At 51.5% G+C, this 17,592-nt stretch overlaps 1 long non-coding RNA gene across 1 annotated transcript; it reads right to left on the bottom strand.

The window, feature by feature from the left end:
* Window positions 1–3,992: 3,992 nt before the first annotated feature.
* On the bottom strand, window positions 3,993–14,235 carry LOC117999355. The gene is made up of 4 exons (XR_004676259.1): window positions 13,572–14,235; window positions 8,524–9,123; window positions 5,819–5,937; window positions 3,993–5,318 (listed from the first exon to the last, which is right to left on the bottom strand). It is a non-coding gene; the product is annotated as an uncharacterized LOC117999355 (long non-coding RNA).
* Window positions 14,236–17,592: the final 3,357 nt, after the last annotated feature.

Below are 17,592 nucleotides of genomic sequence, written 5' to 3'. Positions count from 1 at the left end.
CCTCCTTCTCTCAGCCCTTATTCTGTTTGGCCAGTGACACCCAGAACTTGGTTCTTCTGCAAGCTGCAGAGTGAAGCAGAAGAGGCTGAGGCTTTGACGTGGTTTCGTGAAGGAGCTTTGTGAAACCAGCCAGCTTGGAGGACTGAGCGGGCTGAGGTCCCCAGGAAGAGAGGCCACCTCTGCTGAAGGCCCCTCCCCATCCTCAGCCCCTCTCCTTCGGGCCAGCCCGCTCCACCCTGCCCCGTGGCCCCTACCTGCTGCTTGCACCGTTGTCATGGCTAGCTTCAGGGGGCTGCTCCTGGGCGCGGGGACGGAGCCTGAGGACGGGGCTGGGAACAGCCCCCTTATGCTCCCGCAGAAGACAGGCAGTGGCTGACATGAAGGAGTGAGGGAGGAGAAGGCCCCCGGGGAGGAGCCATCGCGGGGCTGGAGGGCCCAGGAGGAACCAGGCAGGGGACAGAATGCAGCCTCACAATCCTTCCGTGTTCCAAGATTCTCAGGTTCCAAGCATGGAGTCGCACCACTAGGAAGAGGCTGGAGGTACCACCCATGGGATTTTGCCTCTGGCAGTTAAGGCGAAGCCCATTTAAGACCACTGCCAAGGGCATCCTGGATCAAATCCACAACTTAGGAGAGATAGGAACTGTAGGGCTAGCCAGGTAAGGACAAAATGTGACCGGCACCAAAGACAAAGGCCAGTGTTGGGTTTTGTCCTGTGTCCCTGGAAACTGTCAGTAGGGACAGGTGCAACAGGGATGGTAGCCTGAGCCATGAGGCAAGAACAGCCCCCTGAATTCCAGGAACCAAGCACCCTTCAAGACCATCATTCATTCATTTCTGTGGGTTGTTTCCCTGACTTTCCTCAGCTGAGTTCCTTCTGGGGTTCCAATGTAGACCTAAGAAAAAGGGAAACGTACTCTATACCTCAGCCAGGAGAAAATGGGTACCCAGGAGCTGTGCATAAAGCTGGTGTCAGGATCCCGAAAAGCAAGGCCTGCTGGGAGAAGCCCCGCAGGGCCCACTCTGTCCACGGTGGGTCCTGTGTTCACTGGTCACCAGCACTTCAGCCTGCTGCGGGCCAAAGGCTGGAATGGGTGTGAAATGTGCTCATTGCACACCACACACCACACTGCCCGAGGCACTCTGTTTTCAAACCTGAGCTCTTATCTGAAGTTCCCATCATGACGGTGAGCAAAACCGGATACTGGAGAATAATTTGCGGTCGGTGATCCTAGCCATAATGCAACCCTTAGTCCTCTTTAGTTTCAGAGAAGCCCCCCCGGCCCCAGTGAAAACACATCGGAATACCCCTCCGGTATGCCTACACATCGGAACCAAGACCTATACAGTCCGTCCTTTTTAAGAAACCCAAAAAACAGCCTTACTGAGCTGTAAGTATGAGGTCTTTCTTTTAGAGGGGACACAACCTTCTTGTCCATCTCATGGCGACGGGTCCTGGCCTCTGTCACCTCCAGGCCCCCCGAGGGTGTCCCAGCCTCTAGTCCCTCGGGGCACCCTTCCCACCAAGCATGGGAAGAATCAGCCTTCAGGGCCACTGCGCTCAGCGTCCCCAGACAGGGTTCCTTGCTTACACCCAGCAGTGGTACCCCAGTGCCTGCAACACAAACCCCCGGCTCTCCGGGGTATCGGCCAAGAGCTATGGCACCGTGGGCAGCATGCTCTACGCCGCTGAGTCCTTCCTTCCTCCTTGGGATTCCCACGTCGCTCGCTCGGCACATTCTCCTGGCAACCTGAGTTGATTGGTCTTGTTACTGTTTCCGAGAGTCAGCGGGGTAGGGCGGTCTGCCCTGCAGTTTTCTGATTAAGCACACAGGTTCCAGGAGGTCAAGCCGTCCGGATTCCAGGCCTCCGTTTCCTTGACCTACTAACTTGGAGCCTGCCTAGGGCTCAGTTTCCTCACCTGTCAAATGGGGTAAGAACTGTAGCAACCTCATCGGATTTTTGTGAGAGGTGAGTGCGTGTATGCGACACTGAGTGAGCGTGAGGCGTAGTGCGTGGTCTCTGTCTCCGAGCACTGGGTGCTGCCCAGAACCTTGTACAGGAATTTGCACATCAAACATTGACATCAGGTTAAAAAAACAAAAAACAAACAAAAAACACAGTCCCTCAGCCCCCACACGTATCACAGTAAAGGGTTTGGAGCGGATCTCGTCATCTTTCTTTCCCAGGAGTTCTATGCATATGTGATTTACTAGGGTTGACTTTTCCCCCTTGTGGACACTCTCTGTTTTGTTGTGCAATTTGTCTTTTTTTTTCTCACTTGGAGATCTTGGCACCTTCACAGAGATGCCCAGGGCCCCTGTCCTCTTACTATAATAGAAAAGATATCCTTGTTTGTTGGAAGGCCGGGCCCCACACTCAGATTCCGGAACCCAGATCTTTCCCGAGTGGACTAGGTCCTAACTGTCCCAGAGCATCAGGCATGAAGAGCAAACCCACACTCCCTGTACTTTTTTCATGTTCAGTGTAAGCTCTTATGAACCAAATTTTACAATCTTTCTTTTCACATCTAAAACACAACCACAAAAGAAGTAATTCTCTTCAACAGCTTAACCTGTAGTTATAAATGTGGCATGGTTAATTATTGCAAACACCTCAGACAGCACAGAAGGCATGGACTAATTTCTCAGGCTAAATATCAACATCATCTTCATGATTTCCTTTACTTTTTAAAAAACTATCATTCTAGGAGCGCCTGGGTGGCTCAGTTGTTAAGCGTCTGCCTTCGGCTCAGGTCATGGTCCCAAGGTCCTGGGATCGAGCCCCGCATCGGGCTCCCTGCTCAGCGGGAAGCCTGCTTCTCCCTCTCCCACTCCCGCTGCTTGTGTTCCCTCTCTGTCAAATAAATAAAATCTTTAAAAATAAAATAAAATAACTATCATTCTAGGATTATAGCTATATTTGATATTTTTCCAGGTTAAAGGCCCCAAACAAAAAGAATACCATCTCTAACCAGCTGAGTTAAGGTATTTTGGTTATAGATGGATTCTTGGACAGGGCTGGATCTAGGCTAAAGTTGCTTCTTAGAAATGTCATTTCCTGCATCGGTCAGATTTGGAAAACCCAAACCCTTCACACAGGTTTTAGTTCTTTGCAGCCTTATGTCTCCCCTAAAATGATGCATTTTTTCTTGAAGATTTTAAGTAATCTCTATACCCAGTGTGGGGCTCAAACTTAGAACCTTGAGATCAAGAGTCACATGCTCAGGTATGCCTGGGTGGCATAGTTGGTTAAGCATCTGACTCTTGATTTCAGCTCAGGTCATGATCTCAGGGTTGTGGGATCAAGCCCCGCATCGGGCTCTGTGCTCAGTGGAGAGTCTGCTTGGGATTCCCTCCCTCTCCCTCTGCCACTCCCCACCCACGACGTCCCTACCCTCCTACTTGTCCCCCACCCTGCACGCACATGCACTTTCTCTCTAAAAGAGTCGAATGCTCTACCGATTAAGCCAACCACGCACCCCTAAAATGATGCATTTTTTAAAGTCTTGCTGGGTGGTATTCTAGTCCTGTCATTACAAAACAGTGACTTCATCTGTTAGCATTATTAAAAATTTATGTTTAGGGGCACCTGGGAGGCTCAGTCGTTAAGCATCTGCCTTCGGCTCAGGTCGTGATCCCATGGTCCTGGTCCTGGGATCGAGCCCCGCATCAGGCTCCCTGCTCTGCGGGAAGCCTGCTTCTCTCTCTCCCACGCCCCCTGCTGGTGTTCCCTCTCTCGCTGTGTCTCTGTCAAATAAAATCTTTAAAAAAAAATATATATATATATATATATATATATGTTTGCCTTATTAGCAGTGGTTTTGTTCAAGTTTTTTTTAAGATTTTATTTATTTGAGAGAGTAAGCGAGAGCAAGAGAGCACAAGCAGGGGGAGGGGCAGCAGGGAGCCTGCTGCAGGGCTCGATCCCAGCACCCTGGGATCATGACCTGAGCTGAAGGCAGACGCTTAACGGACTGAGCCACTCAGGTGCCCTGCCTTGTTAGCACTGTATTAAAATTAGCAAGGCCTCTAGAAATTTTATCGCCCAGAAATGAAGGACTGAATCTTCACGGTGATGTCTTCTCTTGAGGACACTTGGGTGACATACTGCCTACCTGGGGACGTGCTGTGAAGCCCGCTCACTACCTGGCTTGTGTGCGAGCACTGGGGCAGGCACGTGCCTGCTCTCATGAATAATCACCAGCACTGACTGTTCCTGCTTCTTCTGGGGCCACTGGCTTTGTTCCTTGGTCCCATGCATTTAGCTGTTTCTACTTACACTGACAGAAACAAGTACAAAGCATTGCTTTATCATCAGGGGGAAATCAACACACACACACACACACAAATCTGTATGTGTATATATGTATGTTAGAAATCTACTGTATTCATTTTCTACACTACACATATTTAGCAGCTTAAAACAACGCACATTTCTTATCTCACAGTGTCTGTTGGTCAGGAGTCTGGGCACGGCCTCGCCGGGTCTTCTGCTCAGGGTCTCACAAGCCTGCAGCCAACGTGTCGCCAGGCTGTGTCCCCACCTGAAGTGTGAGTGGGGAAGAACTCATTGCTGGGCTCATTCGACTGTTGGCTGGAAACATTTCCTTGCAGCTGACGACAGAGGGCCCCAGCTTCTGACTGGTTGTTGGCCGCCCTCGGGTCCTAAAGGCTGCCTGAGGTCCCCTGTCATATGGCCCTCACCAGAGGCCGTTCACAACATGGCTGTTCGCTTCTGCAAGGCCAGCAGGAGCGAGTGTCTAGCCTCAGAAAAGCCCAAGTCCCTCTTAAAAGGGCTTTTATCTAATTAAGCTGAGCTCACCCAGGATCATCTCCCTTCTAATTAACTCAAAATCTGATTTGGGACCTTAATTACATCTGCCAAATCCCTGCATCTCTGCAGTATTCTACTAGCTAGAGGAAAGTCACAGGCCAGCCCACAACAAAGGAGGGGACAGAGGGGGTAGAGATCATGGGGCCACCCTGGGGTCTGTGTCCACACCTACTTAATGAAAGCAGCGGACATTAAGCAATCTCTTACCTTCTGCACTTACAACTGCACTTGGGCACACTTAGTAACGCATCCCTTGGGCTTCATTATGAATGCACGGCTCTGCCCTAACCCCATCGGCCCTCTCCCTCCAGGCTCTCTGAGCTCACTGTTACTCAGCCTCATGTCTCCTGGACTCCAGCCATCTGCCTCCTCGCTGGTCCCGGGCTGCTGCACGTGACATTCCCGCTGTGCGCGCCACTCATGTCCTCACTCCTTTATTCAGGCCCCTGCTAAGATGTAGCTCCATCAGAGAAATCCTAAAACTGCACAGAGAGGCAGGAGATTAGGGATGACAACACAGGCTCTGGGGCCAAGTGCCTAAAGGTTGAATCCCAGCTGCCTCTGGGCCGGGTGACCTCCCCAAGCCCCAGGGTCATCCTTGGTCAAGTAAGGACAACAGTCTGGGCCCACAGAGTGGCCTGGCTCATGCACCTAATTGTCTAAGTCCCTCCTTTCCACCTGCACTGAGAGTGGACTCCTGCGTGGTTTCGGGGCCAGCTTACCTGCCTTCTTGGCTGCCCAGAGGCCCTGGTCAGGGATCCCACCCTGTTCTGGTCCTTGGTCCTGGTCCTTTTAGGTTTCTGGAGAAATTTCCTTTATAAATTTTTTCTCAACTTCATTACCTTTGGAGCAGGAGACATACTGGCCGCCTATAGAGGCCTCTCCATATCTAAATCAAATACATTCTCTCTCCCATTTCTCCAAATCACTTCCACTACCTGCCCCACCTCCAGCCCCTCTCCAGCATTTACTGAGTACTTACAATGCCTAAAGAACTATACCACACAGTGAAGTAGCTTGTCAAACAACCCCAAAGTTGACGTTCCTAAAGCTTCCTTTAATTGATGATTTTCATCATTTAGGGATAAAGAGTGATAACAACTGCAAAATATAAATTGGGAAAAGATCATAGAGCACTTCACCCTTAAAACATACACTTGGAACTACAAAGGAGGACTAGAAAGAGGAATTCAGGAATTCTATAATAAGACCTTATGTTAAAGGCAGCATAACATACAGCTAATTTTTTTTTACATTAATTAATTAACTGATTTTAGAGAGAGCATAAGCAGGGGGAGAAGCAGAGGGAGAGGTCCAAGCAGACTCCGTGCTGAGTGCAGAGCCTGACGCGGGGCTAGATCCCACGATCCTAAGATCATGATGTGAGCGGAAACCAAGAGCCAGACGCTCGAACAGCTGAACCACGCAGGTGCCCCCACCTGATGTTTTAAGAGATTAGAGCAGGAGCCTGGAGTATTTCTCTTTGTACCTGCACCCACCCTGTCCTTGGCCTGCTGTTGACTGGCTTAAAAATAACTCAAGAGCTGCTGTTGGGACTGATTCTTGTGGTGACCTCAGCAGGTTCCCATCTGCAGCCCCTTGTTGGGATCTGACTCCAGCGACTACACGAGGGGGTGAGGATATTGCCACTGGTGACTGGGGTTTGCCCCCCATCTCACCCCCAGGTCCAAAGAAACACAGAAGGGACAGTGGAAATGCGTGCTGTCCTGGGCACTGGTCCTGGCCTTGTCACCACCCGCCTCTAAAGGGAAAATGAAAATGGCCATTTCTGACCATTCAGTGTGTGAACTACCTTCTGTTGCCCAGATGATCCGGGAATCTTGGGAGGGACCCTAAAAGGTGAGATCCTTGCTCCCTCAAACCCCAAGTCCCTAAGGCATAGGCGGAAGAGCTGATGTTGGCCCAATGGACACCTGAGCCTGGGACTTCGGGTCTGCAGCGCGTGACAGAGAGAATGGACAGACTGGAATGCGTGCCCCCCGTGCCGGGTCCAGAACGGGGAGGAGGCCGTGGCCCCGGGGCAACTCCCACAGCACCAACGCCCGCACCCCGGTCGGGCTGTTGCTGCGGCACGAAGGGCACGGTGATGGTGGCTCTCGGGGGCCCTCGTTCCCCCTTGTTTGCTGAACCTGGTTTTCCAGGCTGCCGTCCATGCTGTGAGTTACACGCTTCCCATTGCCGTGGATTCCCGTCCACCTTTAGGTCTGCAACCCCAGAAATTTGAAAATTAGCTGTGTGAACATCAGCAAATGACTCTTCCTTTGTATTCGTCAGATGGGGCTGGTAACAGCTACTGGGACTGTCCCAACGCAGACTGCGCTCTTCTTTCCCCTGGGAAGCTCCCAGAAAAGATGTGGCTGACTTGCGCTCAACTTTTTGAGAATAAAAATGAAATGGACGGCAACTTGTACTATTTATTAACTTGGTTTTACGTACACATTTCAAATCAGAGATACATGTATGAATGTTCTGAAAATGTTTCTCACTCTTACTTTTCTGGAAACGCCTCAAACGTCTTTTCATGTCGCTATCACCCCGGTGTCACCATCATGCCAGCGCGCTCTCCGCGACCTCAAATAGATTTCTAGGGCATGTCATCTTGTCTTTTTTTCTGGATTATTTGAGCTACAACATTTTTAAAAATCCTGTGTGACGCCGTCACTGGTAAGTTATCTCATTCAGGTAAAACTAGGACTGTTGCTTTAACCATATGTCCTTTGGGGGGAAAATTTATTTTATTTTATTTATTTATTTTAAATGCTCAGGGTTTTCTGGATTTTTTTTAGTTTTTAGGTTGTTTTTTTTTTTTAATTTACTTGAGAGAGAGAGAACACGAGCAGGGGAGAGGGGTAAAGGGAGAGGGAGAAGCAGACTCCCTGCTGAGCAGGGAGCCTGATGCAGGGCTCCATCCCAGGATCCCGGGACCACAACCCAAGCCGAAGGCAGATGCTTAACCGAATGAGCCATCCAAGCACCCCAAAAATAAACCTTTTTAAATTATAAAATATAATAGAGAAGACCGTCTGAGACAAAAATGTTATGAATTATCATAAAGCAAAACTTATGTAACCACTGCCCAGGTCAAGAACTAAAACACTGGCAACAATCCCAAAGCCTCAGTATGTCCCTTTGGTGCTCCGAAGGCATCCACATCCTGGTTTTTATGGTAATGTTATGGTAACCATTTACTTATTTTTATATTTTTACTATAAACATACATCCTCAAATATTATAATTAAATTCTTGCCTATTTTCGAACTTTGCATACAAAAGGGATCATACGTACTCCTTTAGGCTAGCTTTTTTTTTTTTTCCAAAGATTTTATTTATTTATTTGACAGAGAGAGAGACAGCGAGAGAGGGAACACAAGCAGGGGGAGTGGGAGAGGGAGAAGCAGGCTTCCCATAGAGCAGGGAGCCTGATGTGGGGCTCGGTCCCAGGACCCCGGGACCACGACCCGAGCCGAAGGCAGACGCCTAACGACTGAGGCTAGCTTTTTTTAGTCACCAGACGTGCTACGTTCACCCACGTTGTTGCATCTAGTTGTACTTCACTTTCGGTTACCCATTAACACTCGCTATATGACTCCATCACACTTACTCATCATGCCACGGCCGCGGGACACTTTGAGCCGAAAGAAACAATGTTGCTGAGAATGTTCTCACCTGTGCTCCTGGTGCGTGTATGAGCAAAGGCACTGCTGACCACAGGGCAGGCCTATCTTCCACTTCACGAGATAAGGTCAGACTGACTTCCCCGGTGATAGCACCAACTTCTGCTTCCACTTGGCCTATCTGGTAGGCAACTCCTTGTGGGTTTAATTTGTATTCCCCTGCCTACCGCTAAGGTTGGGCACTTTCTCATGTTTATTGGCCATTTGTATTTCCTCTTTCTTCTTACGTGCCCGTTCAGGTCCTTCACCTTTTTCACAATTTAAATGTTTGTCTTTTTCTTACTGATTGGCACTTCTTTCTATGTTCTGGATCCTAGCCCTTTGTTGGTTATGCGTATTGCAAATCTCTTCTGCTTTGTGGCTTGCCTTTTTACCCTTTTAATGGTGTCCATCTCCTCCGTTATAGTTGGTGCTTTCTACATCTTTTTTGTAGAAATCATTCCTTACCTCAAAATCTTTAAGATATTTTTATATGGGGGCACTGGGTGGCTCAGTCGGTTAAGTGTCTGACTTTTGATCTTGGCCCAGGTCTTCATCTCATGGTCGTGGGTTCGAGCCCCTTGTTGGGCTCCATGCTGGGCGTGGAGCCTACCTTAAAAAAAAAAAAAAAAAAGATATTTCTTATATTATCTTCCAGAAGTTTTGTTTTTCACATTTAAATCTATAATTAGAGTAGCCATATATCTAGGTTTATACTACCTGTCCTGGCATCTCTTCTAGTGAGCATCCCCTTTTACTCCTAAGTGTCTGAAAATTTCTTTAAGCTTTTCTTCTTGGAACAAGTTAGCAGCAGTGAATTCTAATTCTAGCCACGACAGATGACTGGTTCTTGGACAGGTACAGGGAAGCATACCAGAATGCCTCAGAAGGGCCCGCTTGGGTCTGTGGCTGGTGGCACCCATCCTTGATGCACTGCCTTCCTGGGAGAGCCGTGGTAAGCCCGGGAGAGCTGAGGCCAGGAACTTCTTTCTCAGCTACCACCAGGGCAGACCCTACCTGCGGCAACTGTCAGCGGAGCTCCATTTCTGTGCTGGAAAGAGAGCTGACGGGGTTTGAGATAGGAAACCTCACTCCAGAGCAGGCTAATGATAAACTTCATTTGTGTAAATGATTGTAAAACGCAGTGAAAGACAGTTTAGGTACAAGTGGCTTGTTCGACAAATTATATTTCTGGAATCAAATATATAGTATGTTTCTTTTACATACAAGTATAACACAGATTATGGTTTGATTATGCACATTCTGTGTGAGTCTACTGCCATTAGAAGTTCCTGGGAAGCCTGGCTGGCTCGGTCAGTGCAGCGGGTGGATCTTGATCTTGGGGTTGTGAGTTCAAGCCCCACACTGGGTGTAGAGTTACTTAAAAATAAAAATCTTAAAAAAAAAAAAAATTCTTCCAATTACTATCAACCAGTAGCGGTCATGGGGTCTAGTGCAGAGTGATATGTACAAGAAGTATAAAGTTCTTCATGAGAAGCTTCTGGCCCACGAGATAAACAGACCCGTATACCTACTGGTACATAAAAGCTAAGGACTTTAAGGTATGAGTGCAAGCTTTATGTTGCTTCCTGGAGTAGAATTTATGTTAAGCAAATTAACCTGGGTTTTCTTTGTCTACTCCTGACCCTTGTACTTCACCACTGACCTTATCAGTTTATCCTCCTTAGCCTCGAATTAACCACCTTTATACAAACAATCAAGTACACCCCTACAGGTTATAGTCTTTCCTGGCTTCTAATATAGTTCTCTCTCCCCCACTGGACCTTTTCAGCTCTAGGGGAAAAGGTCTCTTGGCCGATTTGAATCCCCACCCGCGCTAGCACTAATCTAACATTGTAAGCACTCCAAAGATGGCTGTTGAATGAATGCTAGACTTGGCCATGTCTGCGTGAGTTTGTATAACCAGGCGATCAGACAACTAGGACGGTGACTAACACTGGCTTCCAGGTTTAGTTCATTGTCTGTTTAAGTTTTAGATTTTAGGTGTTGTAGGTTTCCTCTTAGAAACAAAAACATCACTTCTTCACTTTAAGGCACTGTTGCCTTTGCGAATCAGGACATGCACATACATGAACTTTCAGTTGTCCTTTTTAACAGATGGTTTCTGCATGTTTTCCTCTGCCAGAGATGGGGGGAACACCACATTTTTTTTTTTTTAAGATTTTATTTATTTATTTGAGAGAGAGAATGAGATAGAGAGAGCGTGAGAGGGGGGAGGGTCAGAGGGAGAAGCAGACTCCCTGCTGAGCAGGGAGCCCGATGCGGGACTCCATCCTGGGACTCCAGGATCATGACCTGAGCCGAAGGCAGTCGCTTAACCAACTGAGCCACCCAGGCGCCCAGAACACCACATTTTTAACTGCTTCATCTAGCACCTATGTAACTCTGAACAGTGTGGGTTATCGGGAGCAGGGCCGTACTGGCTGAGTAGTGAGAAGGGCTAACTGAAGTCCAGGAGCAAGGCTGTCCAGGGGCCTACCTTACCAGGATCACGGCCAGACATCTGACTCATCAGCTTTACAAAGGGTGGAAAAACTGTAAACAGATTTAAAGTGAAAGTACCATGAACCACTCGTGATTAAGAGCTTACTCCTAGCAAATGAGTTTCCATAGAGAAAGGAAAAATCGAACAGTAGTTAGCAAAAGGACAGGCCACCAGAAAGATCTTAGGAACAACCTTACCACCTCCATTTAACGCATGCGGAGCCTACTGGAAGCCATGTTAAGAAAGGGCCAACGTGCGGGGCACCTGGGTGGCTCAGTCGTTAAGCGTCTGCCTTCAGCTCAGGTCATGACCCCAGGGTCCTGGGATTGAGCCCCGCATCGAGCCCCGCATCGGGCTCCCCGCTCCACGGGAAGCCTGCTTCTCCCTCTCCCACTCCCCCTGCTTGTGTTCCCTCTCTCGCTGTGTCTCTCTCTGTCAAATAAATAAATAAAATCTTTAAAAAAAAAAAGAAAGGGCCAAGGTGGCCATGTTCGTTGTTGGTGGAGGTGGGGGATGAAATGGACAGAGGAGCGATGTGTGTGGGCCAGTTCTGCTCATCTCTGCCCTTTTTGCTCAGGCTCTTCCAACATTTTTCAGTGCAAGACTTACCCATTATCTGGGGACCTGGGGCAGGGATATTAATTCCTTTAATAAAAAGCGAATACCTATTATGTGTTAGGCAATTACTAAGCCCTGGAAATTCCAATACGAATAAGAAAGTCACTCCCTTGGGATACCTGGGTGGCTCAGTCGGTTAAGCGGTTAAGTGTCTGCCTTCAGCTCAAGTCATGATCCTGGGGTCCTGAGACTGAGCCCCACATCAGGCTCCCTGCTCAGCAGGGAGTCTGCTTCTCCCTATGCCCCTCTCCCCTGCTTATGCTCTTTCTCTTTCAAATAAACACATAAAATCTTAAAAAAATATCATTAAGTCACTCCCTCAAACATACTGCAATGTGGTCAGGGATATAGACAGAAAAACAATTATAAGACAGTATGTGGGGGGCCAGAATCAAGAACATACAAAATATGAGGGCAAAATAACCCACGTCTGCTTTTCTTTGGGTTTAGTAAGAGCTGACCTTTGATCTGAGACTTAAGGCTGAATGAGAATGGACAGTAGAAGGAGGGTGGGTACGGCATGTGGGACAGTGGGGGCTGCGTAGAAGTTTAGAAGTCTGATGGGGCCAGGAGCACAGCAGCAAGTTCTGCCAAGGCTGGCTTAAAGGTTCACAGAAGCTGCCACAGAACTGAGGTTACAGTGGAAGGTAGAAATGGTGGGGAAGAGCCAGCCGTTTGGAAAGTCTGAGCTCTCTCCTGTGACTGACGGGCAAGTGTTGGGGGAAATCCAGACCGCCCAGCCTGTCATCTATCCAGCCATCCCTCCGTGACCCAAATATGAGAGACAGATACAGCAATGTCCATCATCCTGAAAGCAGCCCTCTATCAATCATCTGGAATGCTGCTGAACCCAGTGCTGCCTCTGAAACTCTAATACTTGATGCAAATGGCCAAGTGCCTTGAACCCAAATATGCAGAGACTATAATAACTAGTCATATGAGAGTGCTTGTAAGCACTTCACGTACATCTTCTCATTTCGTCCTCCCTCCAACCCAAAGACACAAGTGGTGTTATTCCTACGTTACAGACGAGGACACAGGCTCAGAGGTGTAGTGACTCGTCTCGTAAGTGACGGAGCTGGGATATGAACCTACTGTGTCTGGCCCAGGAGAGACGTGGCAAGGAGGATAGACGAGAAACAAGAAACGAAGGTTAAAACAAAAGTGCAGATATGGGAACAAGGACTATCAGCCGTGGCGAGGGCAGAAAAATGCAGGCCTCCTGACAATTGAAGAGAGTCAGCTCTGCAAAGGCTGAAAGGACTGGGGGTGGGGCGTGGGGGTGGTGCCCCCGGGGAGGACTGTGGGTCCCCAGAAGTTCCACTGTGTCAGACTCTGAGTTCAGGGAAACTGGTATTGAATTCTGTCACAGCACAGGAGCTCTGCCAAGGACGATGGAGCGCTCCTAACTCAATGCTTCTTTTAACGTGGAAACTGAGGCCAGATAGGAGAAATGGCTACAAACGGTCACCGACAGAACAGAGTACAGGTCCCCCCCACCTCCAGACTACTGCTTCTGCTGTCTGGCAGCCACTCGTCCTCCTGCTAACAGCACCCTGGCCTCACTGAGCCCTCCCACCACGGGTCTTAGTCCCCTGGGGCTGCTATAACAAAAATACCAGACTGGGGGGCTGAAACCACAAACACCCATCCCTCAGAGTTCTGGAAGCTGGAAGTCCAAGGTCCAGGCGCCAGCAGGTCTGGCGTCTGGTGACAGCCTCCTTCCTGGCTGGTAGACAGCCACCTCTCACTGTATCCTCACGAGGGGAGGGGGCGTGGGCTCTTACGTGTCTCTTCTCATAAGGGCACTACCTGCTTAGGAGGGCTCCACCCCCGTGACCCGATGACCAACCCCCTCCCCAAGGCCTCATCACCAAATACCACCCAACTGAGGATGAAGGTTTCCATGTACGAACTTTAGGGGGACACAAACATACAGCGCCTGGTAACCCACATCTCCAGACTGAGCCAGTCCACAAAAGCCACACTGAAGGTTGCACACAAGACCACAAAGCCATGCAGGATGAATCAGAGACTTTTCTGCCTTTCGTCTCAGCGGAGTCGGCCCGTGCCGGGCTTCCGCGGTCACCACGGGGGGGGGAAAGCCGGTCTGCATCCTCGGAGAGGAGCAAGGGCGAGCACCGGAGCGGGAGGAAGGGGAACCAGGTCCAAGCCACAGCGTTTCGGCCTCTAAGTCGGCAGCACGTCTCCCGTTTTGGTTTCCATCTCCATCCTAACTGCGGGGTAGCTCCCGGGCTGCCGAGGGGATGGAGAGGTGCGGGCGCGTCACTTCCACCCGGGCCGGCAGACGGCAGAGCGCTCACGTCTGAGCTGGTACGAGGTGCGAGGCTGGCCCGCCTCCCGTCAGGGTTCCGGCCACTGGCCACACCGGAGCCTCAACAGAACAGCGGCCTGTTACCGCCACCAGCGCACGCTGTCCTCCCAGGATCCCAAGTCTGGAGAATCTCCGAGGACGTTAAAGCTCCGGGTTTGCGTGCTCAACGGCGACATGCCAGTTCGAAGGGCAGCCACCTCGACAGCTGCCTCCACCTGCGCCCGCCGGCTCTCCTCCTCCTCCCACCTCCGGTCGCCACAGGGCCGCGCCCCCCGCCCCCCCCCACCCCCCGCCTCGGGCCCTCCCCGCCGCCCCCTCCTCGCCTTCCGTCCTGAGAACACAAGGCTGGCGGGCAGGTGCCGGGAGGCGGCGGGCGGGTCCCGAAGAAACGACGGGCCGGGTTCTGGGGGGCGGCAGGGGGTCTCGGGTTGGTGGCGGCGGGAGGTTCTGGGGGCGTCGGTGGTCCGCGGGCCCGCTTGGCCCCCGGGAGCGCGCGGAAACCTCGCCGCACCAGCCGGCCGCGGCACCTGCTCCACCCCGAGCCCGGAAGTGGGTGGGCGCGCGACCCCCAGGCGGGCGCGTGACGCGGTGCGCCGCAGCCAATCGCGCGCGCCCGGCCTTGCGTCACGGCGAGGCCGGCCAATGGGCGCGGGCCTGACGGCCGCTTCCTGCCCGCCCCCTAGCCCTGGCAGCCGGGGGAGGGCCGACCCGCTAGCCCGGCCGCCGACGAGCGATCGCCGCGACTCCGCCCGCCGGGCGCCAGCCCAGGTGAGTGCGGCGGCGGCACCGCCCGGCCTCTCCGGGCGGGTTGGGGCGGCGGAGGCCTGGGGATCCTCCTCTCCCCGCGGCGCTTTGGGTGGGAGAGGTTGTGCTCGTGCGCTTTCCTGCACACCGTGCGGGGCGCCGTCGCCATCCCCCAGAACGCCCGGTGACGCCCCCGCTCCAGCCTTTGCGCTGGAGCGACTTGGGGAGCGGGTTGCTGGGGCCTGCGGATTTAGAGGATCGCCTGCGAGGAGCGCGTTTGTCCCTCCCCGAGGCAGCGGTAGGAGCAAATCTGCGTGTTGTGGGATTAGCACGGGCGGATGGTGAGGGCCGGGCGCTCCGACGATGCCCCTGGTGGCCGGGCAGGGGGCCCACCTGTCGCCCAAGTGCACGGAACCGGAATGAAAGCAGACTGACCCGGCCGCGATGATGCGGGGTGGGATGGGGTGGAGTTCGTCCCCAGATTGCCGGCTCAGGGCATCTCCTGCCCAGTGCGGCCAGCCGACCCTGCTTCAGGAAGGACTCAACTACCGGGCATGTCCTGCCATTTTCTCCCGCATCTTGGGACCCTGATGTCGCTTTCCAACAGCCCCCGCAAGTGGCAGGCAGTAAGCAACCGTCAGAAGTCAGGGCTCTGTGTTTGCTCAAGGGGTGGGAGTGACAGGGTGTAATAGAAAAACCAACAGGAAACCTTTCGGGAAGGAGCCCTAAGGCAGATGCGGGGAAATAGATGCTTCGGGAGCTCCCTTGGTCCCTTGTGTCCCTCTCTCTGCCATACCCCGGCCCTACTTTCCCCACCCTCACCTTCCCTGGAGGACCTTTTGGTCTCTGAAGGGATCTATTAGTAAACCTGCACAGAAAGGTAGTTGGCTCTGAGGATGGTGAGCAGGTGACCTCCAAGTGGATTGACTGAAGGTCCACCTGGAATTCATTGTACAAAAATTCTTGGTGAATCCAAGGTTGCTTTCTTGGAAAGTATTCTCTCTGGCCCTACAAAACAAAGAAATCCCAGGATCCCAGAATCATGGGACTTAATGCTCAAGCCTCCCTTTCGAGAGTCCTCTGACCCAGTGACCCAGTGTCCCTGGACTGATTACCTGGTCACCTCAGAGCCAGGAATTGGTATATAGGGAGCTGGGGTGGCATCCTGGCACGAGCAGAAAGGGGGTGAGGCTGGCCAAGGATGTTCACCCCTATCCTCTTTAGCCAGGAGGCGATGGTGCCTGTGTGTCCACTCTGAAGGGACTTTGCAAACATAAACCCCCATCCTGTCCTTTCTCTGCAGTAGGGTCTTTTGTTAGCTGCCCAGAAGGTTCAGTTGTGTCTATTTGGAAATTAGTGCTTAGTCATTTCTCTGAAGGGAAGTGTATCGAGTAAGCGGAAGTCACTATTCATTGAGCTCAACCTAGAGATGGCCTGACTTCACTGGTTTCTTATACAGTGAACTGTTGGCCTGAGAGATGGATTTATATTCACATGACATCACAGGAGCCAGCATTCCCTTTACCCCCATAATTCTTACTTTCCCCCCCAACAGTTTATGATGAGGATATTCAAACACATGGCCAAGTTTAAAGTATTATACAGTAAACGCCCTTATGCCCCCACCTGAATTCTACTATTGATCTTTTACTATACTTGTTTTATCCCATATCTATCCACCTATCATGACCTTACCTTAAACCTTAAGTCATTGGTGATATTTGGCTTCCCTGGAGCAGTATTTCCATCTTAGCTCAGGGAGTTGGCCGTGCCATGGATGGAGGTGGTGGTGATTATCGATAAACTTTGGGTGAGCACCCACTATGTGCAGAGTACTGTTAGGTGCTTTGGAAATGAAGAGGCTGAAGACTCAGGCTGAGGAGGAGGGGATTTGATTTTTTTCTGTTTTCTAAGGGATAGATCAGCGGTAGTGTGTAATAGCAGGTGCCAAGTAATGAACGACACCAGTAATGCTCATGGAGTTCTTGCCACGGACCGGCCCCTATCACAGGCTCCATGCCTGTATTATCTCACTTCATCCTTACAACGACTTCGTAAGTAGGTCGGCATTCCTCTCCGCCTTTAACGAATTAAGAAATCGAGGCATAGAGAGGTTAGTCGGCTCCCGGTGGTGCCAGGGAGGGATGGAGCCCGGACCCAGATTCCAACAGCCCACAGTGCAGATGCCAGAGGGGGAGAGCGGACCCCCAGGCTTGGCCAGGCAGGAGCGAGCGGGTGTCTTGGGGTTACCAGAGCTCTTCCATCTGGATGCAGATACCGGTTTTCAAATGGCTCCAGAAGGCTGGTGTTGTGACTTCCCATGTGTTTGACCGGGACGAAGTACCAGGGCGGAGAGGTCACGGTTCTGGGGTGTCTCCCAACGTGTGGCTCCTATTCCTTCTGCTTCCCTTCTTCCTCATCCCTTGGTTACTTCCTCCCCAGCCTGCTCTCTTCTTGGTGTTTGTAAGACACGCTTTGTTCCAGAAAAGCCTATGTGCCTGTAGCAGATGCTCCTGTTCTCAGCCACTTTGCATCCGTCACACTGTCCCAAGCGCCCACAGCCTGGCCCAGCAGCCTCGAGGCACCCGGCCTACCACTGCCCGTCTCCCAGTAGCTCTTCCCTCCTTCCTGGCCCTGGGGCAGTGTAGGCAGAACTTCTCACTGCCCCCCACCCCCAGGCCGTTGTCATCCAGCTGCTCTGTTTCGCTGCTGAGGTTTTGACCTTGTGGCCCTGCCTTGGTAGGAGGCTTGACCCTACCAGAAGCCAGGCTCCAGGAATCGGACCCCGGGGAGTACCAGCACAGTCAGCCCTGGAGGTGTGGGCGTGGCCAGTGATAGAACTTACCAATCGCCTTGTGGGGGGGGCAGGGCAGAAAGGA

The sequence above is a fragment of the Mirounga leonina genome, unplaced genomic scaffold, assembly GCF_011800145.1.
Source record: "Mirounga leonina isolate KUSES-001 unplaced genomic scaffold, KU_Mleo_1.0 Mir_454, whole genome shotgun sequence".
Classification (NCBI taxonomy): Eukaryota; Metazoa; Chordata; class Mammalia; order Carnivora; family Phocidae; genus Mirounga; species Mirounga leonina.
This window is presented reverse-complemented; position numbering and strand designations above follow the sequence as displayed.